The following is a 7,228-nucleotide window of genomic DNA, read 5'->3' as shown; positions in this document are numbered from 1 at the left end:
TGAGTGTATGAGTGTATGCGTGTGTGTGGGCACTGAAACACATGCTCCCATGAGTTACTAAACTAAGCTAAGCTAGCGAGAGCTATCATTACGGCTAATAAAAGTAACGTTAAAGGTATACGCCAACATTTGTTTTGTTTGCGTATCTTGCCTCACTCCTGAGTCCATGACAAGCAGATAGATACAATTCTTTCGACTGTACGTGCAGTAAAAAGGGAGAGCCGGGCAGAGCTCGCCCACCGATAATTAGCTTAGCTCATATGCTGCGAGTCAGCGGGAAGCATTAGCCTGCCTCTGCCTGCAGTCATCAGATAAACTCTTGAGCAACTCTAAACGGTCCTGTGTGCTTGTTGTGACTCGTTTTTTACCGCGTTATGTTACGTTATCTATTTTTTGACTAACATTAGCACTTTATGTCATTTTCTAAAGAAATACATACGAAACTAAACCGCAGATTATGCACTTTTAACTTAAGGAAAGCAGCCACCAAATCTGCTGTGCAACCAAATCTGCTGTGCATCCTCTTCAACTTGTGGTAAGTTCTATACTATCATGGTCTTTTACCTTTGTTACATTTCACTGTATAAATGTTTTTTTTTTGTGTGTTGTTGTTGTTGTTATTTAACTGTAAAGCACTTTGGTTGGCCGTTGGCTGTTTTAAAGGTGCTATATAAATAAAGCTGACATTGACATTGACATGAAGGCATTTGTGATAATTAAATCACCCTCCTCTCCCCTCCCCTCCCTTGTATTTTTCCTCAGTTATCCATGCATGTGGAAATGTAAAGACTGTGACCATTCATATTCAAGAAGATCTGAACTTCTGAAACACTATAAACTTGATCATCAACATTATGGCCCCGCCCATAATGTTGATGATCAAGTTTATAGTGTGCTTACCCCTGTACTTATGAGAATTGCCCATGCACATGCAAGACATGGAAAGCTCTGCTGACCCATCTAAGCAAATCCCATCCTGCTCAAAATAGTCTGGGAGCCATAGCCCGATTTTTAGGTGAACCTTGTTTTGTCGGGTGCAATTTTTTTCTTTGCTGTTTCTTGTAGCTTGGGGGTACCTCTTCAAAATACAAGAGGGTGCTCAGTGATATCTCTTGGGCATTTTCAGATATTAACCCCTTCATGGCCCAAATCACACAAAAATAGACTTATGATATTGTATGCTGAATACATAAATTAAATGCATCAAATTTACATTCTTTAATGTTTTTTCATACAAGAGGTGATGGAAAATGTATTGCATTCCAAATGATTAGTATTAACCCTTTCAAGCCAGGCCTGTAAAACAACTTTTGTAGCAGGAGTCATTAGCTACGACACAACTCAAATTTGCATTGTGTTGGATCATTTATTGATAATGTCAACAAAACATGAGCAACAGGAAAATGGGTGCAGCTCTTCCCTCCACAAAAACTGAGCAATCAGACAGCGACCAGATATGACCTAGAAAATCAGCAGGAAGAAGCTGATACCATCATCATCCAACAAGTCCTGAGGTGTGCTGGAGAAGCCCATCAAACCACAGTGGTTTCTGATGATACAGATGCGTTTATCCTGCTTCTTCATCATTACCATCAGGCAGGACTGGATGTACCACTCATCATGGAATCCCCCTGCAAGGAGAGAGTAATAGTGGACATCAAGTCAACACTGGCCAAGCAGACACAAATTGTCAAATACCTTTTACCAGCCCATGCCATATCAGGGTGTGACACTGTAGCGTCGTACTATGGTTTGGGGAAAGGCTCTGTCATCAAAGCCCTGAAAGCTGGTTACGATCTATCAGCTACTGGTAATGTGGATGCACCATTCCAGCAAGTCCTTGACCAAGCCACTGCCTTCAGCTCAGCCTGTTATGGCATAACAGAGAGCACAGACATGACACACACGAGGCTACTTGTCTGGGGAAAAAAGAATGGGGAAGGATATATGTCTTCACCAAATCTAGCTGCTCTACCTCCGACAAAGGAAGCGTTAACTGAAAATGTAAAGAGGGCCCACTTCCAAGCGTACCTGTGGCGAAATCTCAATAACAATCAGCCACCTGCAATGAACCCAGGGGAATTTGGATGGAAAAAGGACACATGTAACAGGGCACTTATCCCAATCCACCTACCAGAAGATGTCAAACTTGTTCCAGACTATCCTGAAGATGATCCGGTGTGGCTGCTCCTTGTAACTCCAAGAAATGCAGCTGTAAAGTGCATGGTTTGCCATGCACAATGTTCTGTACATGTTTCAGAGTAGGATGCTCAAGACTCTAATATGTAACACATCTGCGAGATTAGTTCTTTACACCACTGAGTGTGTACTATTGAAGTTATGTTAGTTATGTGTTTTTCCATACTGTTTTAGTAGTGTGGGTGCATACACACTGGGTGAGGATGCACTTGTTTGATTTAGTTAGATAAATTTTGTGGGGGGAAGAGCTGCACCCATTTTCCTGTTGCTCATGTTTTGTTGCCATTATCAGTAAATGATCCAACACAATGCAAATTTGAGTTGTGTCGTAGCTAATGACTCCTGCTACGAAAGTTGTTTTACAGGTCTGGCATGAAAGGGTTAAGACTAATCATTTGGAATGCAATACATTTTCCATCACCCCTTGTATGAAAAAACATTAAAGAATGTACATTTGATGCATTTAATTTATGTATTCAGTATACAATATCATAAGTCTATTTTTGTGTGATTTGGGCCATGAAGGGGTTAATATCTGAAAATACCCAAGGGATATCACCGAGTACCCTCTTGTATTTTGAAGAGGTACCCCCAAGCTACAAGAAACAGCAAAGAAAAAAATTGCACCCGACAAAACAAGGTTCAACCCCATGGCTCCCAGACTAAAAATCCTCACAGAAGGATAGCTTTTCACTATTCAAGTGCCACATCTGCGACAACAATCAACTTTCTACTGAGACAGACTACTTTCAACACATTGGGACACATTTGAAAAATCATGAATCTGTCAATTGCATGTTTGCTGGTTGTTCATACAAAACAAATCTTTACGGTGCTTTCAAAACTCACAAATGGAGAAAACATACCCCCCACACAATTCATGATTTTAAGCCTGGAATTGTTGATGGACCTGTTGAGAGTCCTGCTGTTGTAGAATCATTTGAAAGCGGCACTACTGAGCAGTCAGATGATGATTTACCATCTGAAGAACTTCCTGATGAAGAATCAACAAATTTGACAAAAGTTATTGAACTAAAATTAGCCTCAGTCATACTTAAGTTAGAACACTCTTTTAGGGTGCCAAGTGCAGCTGCGAATGAACTACTTGAAGAGTTGCAATATTTAATTGGTACTGCCTCTGTGCCGGTCACCCAAAAGACTATAATCGACTTCATACAAGATAAGAATTGCAGAATTGATGAATCTGTTGCAAAAGAGTTAGCTACTGTAGTTTGCACTTTGAATCCCATTCAAGCCGCAATAGGAAACCAGGGTCCACTATCGACTGCTTGGAAACGGAAGTCATACTATAGAAAAAACTTCAACGTTGTGGAACCTGTTGAATATGTGTTAGACCGAAAGAATAGAAAGTCTTTTCAGTATGTACCTTTACTAAAATCTTTGCAGCAACTTCTGAATTGTGAAACTATATTAAATAAGGCTATAAATTTGAAAGAAAAACATCAACCAGTGGAGAGTGATAAACAGGTATACAGATCATTTTGGGATGGACTTCTCTTTAAAAGAAATGCTATTCTCTCAAAAGAATGTGCAATTACACATCACGTAAAAAACATGAAATCTGTACCTTGTATTGGATTTTAGGCAATCTGCCACCTGGTTGTCACTCCTTGTTGTCCTCTGTCCATTTGGCTGCATTGATCAATAACAATGATGTCAATGTGTGTGGTCATGAAAAAGTGTTAGAGCCTTTGATTACTGATCTCATAACATTGGAACAACATGGGATTTTTGTTGATAAGTTGGGGAAAACTTTGAAGGGCACATTGCAGTGTGTTGTTGCAGACAACCTTGGCGCACACAGTATTGCTGGTTTTGTATAGAGTTTTTCTGGTAGATATTTTTGCAGGTTTTGTACAGCAGATAGGTTAGAAATTCAGGCCAAGGAAGTTGGAGCTGGATATTTCTCTCTGAGAACTGAGGAGATTCACACAAATCATCTGAAAACCCTTGAAGAAAATTCTTTAAACAACTTTTATGGTGTTAAGAGGAAATGTGTTCTGTCAGAACAACTTACCAATTTCACTGTTCCTAGTGGTTTCCCTCCAGATATTGTCCACGATTTATTCGAGGGAATAGTTCCTGTTGAAATATCTCTCTGTCTGACTGTATTCATTTCCAAAAAAGTATTTTACTTTGGATGCTTTGAACAAGGCAATAGAAGATTTTCCCTTTAAATGGACTGATGTAACAAATTGGCCCCACTCTGTTCCACTGACCTGTGCATCCAGGAAAACAATTGGTGGAAAGGCACATGAAAACTGGTGTTTAATAAGATTTTTTCCACTACTACTGCAAATATGTCAGCTCTTCCAATTGATGTTTTAAAAGAGGACATTGCGTTTGCTCTTAAGCAGAGGCACCCGGAGTTGGATGTGTGTGCTTGGCTAAAAATGCAACATACAGTGGCCTGAACTACAGTAATGGAATGATCCTTGCACATGGCTCATTGGCAGGGCTGCCTGAATTTACGGAAATAATCCAGATGATTGTTGTCAAGGATAAACTGCTTTTCATCGTCAGAGCTCTGAGTGCATGGTACTGGGAACATTACAGAGCCTATGAACTGAAAACGTGTCCTACGAAGGAGGTGGAACTGGTTGACCCAAATGAACTGGCAGATCCATACCCATTGGCTGACTACACAATTGGGGGAATGCGGCTGATAACTCTCAAAAGATACATACATGTATAAGGTCTGTCTTAAAGTGGAACACAACAAAATGTTCATTTTAATATTTTAAAGGTCCCATATTATGCTTATTTCAGCTCTATATTTTATTCTTGGTCTCCACTAGAGTATCTTTTCATGACTCACAGTTAAAAAACAACTCCTTATTTATGATCTTATACTTTTATGCTTCCCTCAGTTAAGATTGTCTGAAACAGGCTGTTTTAGCTAAGACCTGCCCCCTGATGGTCTTCACTTTCTCAGAAGATGGGAAGACATAAAGACTTGTGTTGGTTCTTCCAGCTAACAACAGAACAATTTCATTCAGTAGGTTTTCAGTGGGCAGGAAGAGTCAGCCTGCTGAAGGGCTGGAGGAGGAGGTCTATGTTCAACGGATTCCTTTATAACATAACGGGAGCCAAATCTAATGTACACATTTACTCAGAGATGAAGCAGGAAAAATATGAAAAAGTGCATTTTGCATAATGTCACCTTTAGTTTAATTTTGAAAATATTAAGGATTACATTAAAATGTATTTTTAAAATTAATGCTAAAAAGCAACTAACTAATTTCTCTCTCACTCTCTCTCACAGAGCACCATGGCAGATATCACATCTGTTCGATTGCTGGTCATGTTGAATGAAGACAACAGCCTAAGAATGGAGCTACGCAAGGGGATTCCCAATTCACTGGAAGAGCTTATCAATGAGGTCAAGAATGCATGTGGATTAGAGGGATACATAAGGCTGCAGTACAAGGACACTGATTTTGGTAACATATTTGTGAATCTGACTTCTACAACTGTAATTAAGGATCTGACAATTCTCAAAGTTGTCCAATTAGACCCCGAGTCCACAACTATTACCTTGTACCCAGCTGATCCTTCAGTCAGTAGCATCCCTGTTTGACTGGACAGTGATGATTCCTCAGTGTCTGCACATACAGATGACACAATACTGCTTAGCAGCCCTTCCTCAGACTCACTAAGAACACAGCAGTGGCCAAAATTGTTCCCAATCCCACGCTTCTCCTATGACACAGAATGTCACCTGCAGAGGGGAAATGCAGAGTACATGAAAAGCCAAACTAGACTGACACCCAGCTCAAAAATGCTGTCAGACATACTGGAGAAACTAGCTGAAAGTATCTACACATACACACCATACCCTGAAGATCCTGCCTTCAGCAATGTTGCTGAGGCACTGATAAGGAAGCACCCCTGCCTGAGAGAACCAGGGTCTTTCAATGAGAGCTATGGATGGAAACGCAGGATCAAGATAAAAAATGGGCAACTACAGGACTCAACTTAAGGCACATGGCACATCAGCTGAGCTCACAGTGAATTCTTTGAAATCCAAGTCTCGAGAGGAAGCCTACACGGCAAAGAATGTGAAAAAACCTCGACGAGCCAAGGTCAATCATTTTCCATCTTTTCCAAGTGGTGAGACTACAGAAAGCCTGGAACAAGAGAGGATTTCCCTTTTGGGAGAACTACAGAAAAGAAACAACCGACAAACAATAAAAGAAAAGATGGCAAAGATGTTTGGATACCGGAGACAAGAAATAGTGCATAAGCAGCCGAGCACTGAAGACATCTTGGAGAGATGGCCTGCACTTTTCCAGATGGAAGAGGTATGTTTTTCGATGCACGGTACCTCAAACCCATTAGTCACTCAGATGACATTCGCTCATTCATGTACTTAATGTTGGCCAGTATGCCTGTAATAGTTTCACAGGCATGGCACGTTTTGTAAGGCCAGTTTAATCCATGTGAGCAAATGTCTTATAGCTAACAGCTAGGAAATACTCAAAAATTAGGCCGGACTGTTGACATCCAACTGTAACTGTTAATATTATTAATCAGACATTCATAAAAGCTGATCTTCGAGCAGTTTGAACAAATCTTTAGCTCTTTTCAGAAGATCATTTATTCATAAATTTTCAAAGTTTTTTCTGCATGCTCTGTTTTTATTTTCCAGATCAATGCTGAGTTCCTGCGAGTGAAGGGCATCTCTCTCTCTCACTAACAACACCCACAGACCCATTTTTGTTGTTGAGATTCAACATAACACTGTATATTTTTTCCTAGTAATAAAAATTTCTTTGATTTGTGTCTGTTTAAATTTTATGGCCAAATTGCTATAAAAACAGCCCCAAGTGGGAAAAAAAATAGTAATTTTTGATGACTCCTTGACCTTTATTGTAGCGCCACCATCAGTCTAAACTGAGAACTCTTGTTTCTGTCATTTATTCAATAAATTGTCCAGTGTTTAAGAAAGTGGAGAGACTATTAGGCTTTGGCAGAGGTCTGCACTCTCCTGTGCACTCTTCAAGTT

This window comes from Epinephelus lanceolatus, chromosome 15 (genome assembly GCF_041903045.1).
Source record: "Epinephelus lanceolatus isolate andai-2023 chromosome 15, ASM4190304v1, whole genome shotgun sequence".
Classification (NCBI taxonomy): domain Eukaryota; kingdom Metazoa; phylum Chordata; class Actinopteri; order Perciformes; family Serranidae; genus Epinephelus; species Epinephelus lanceolatus.
This window is presented reverse-complemented; position numbering follows the sequence as displayed.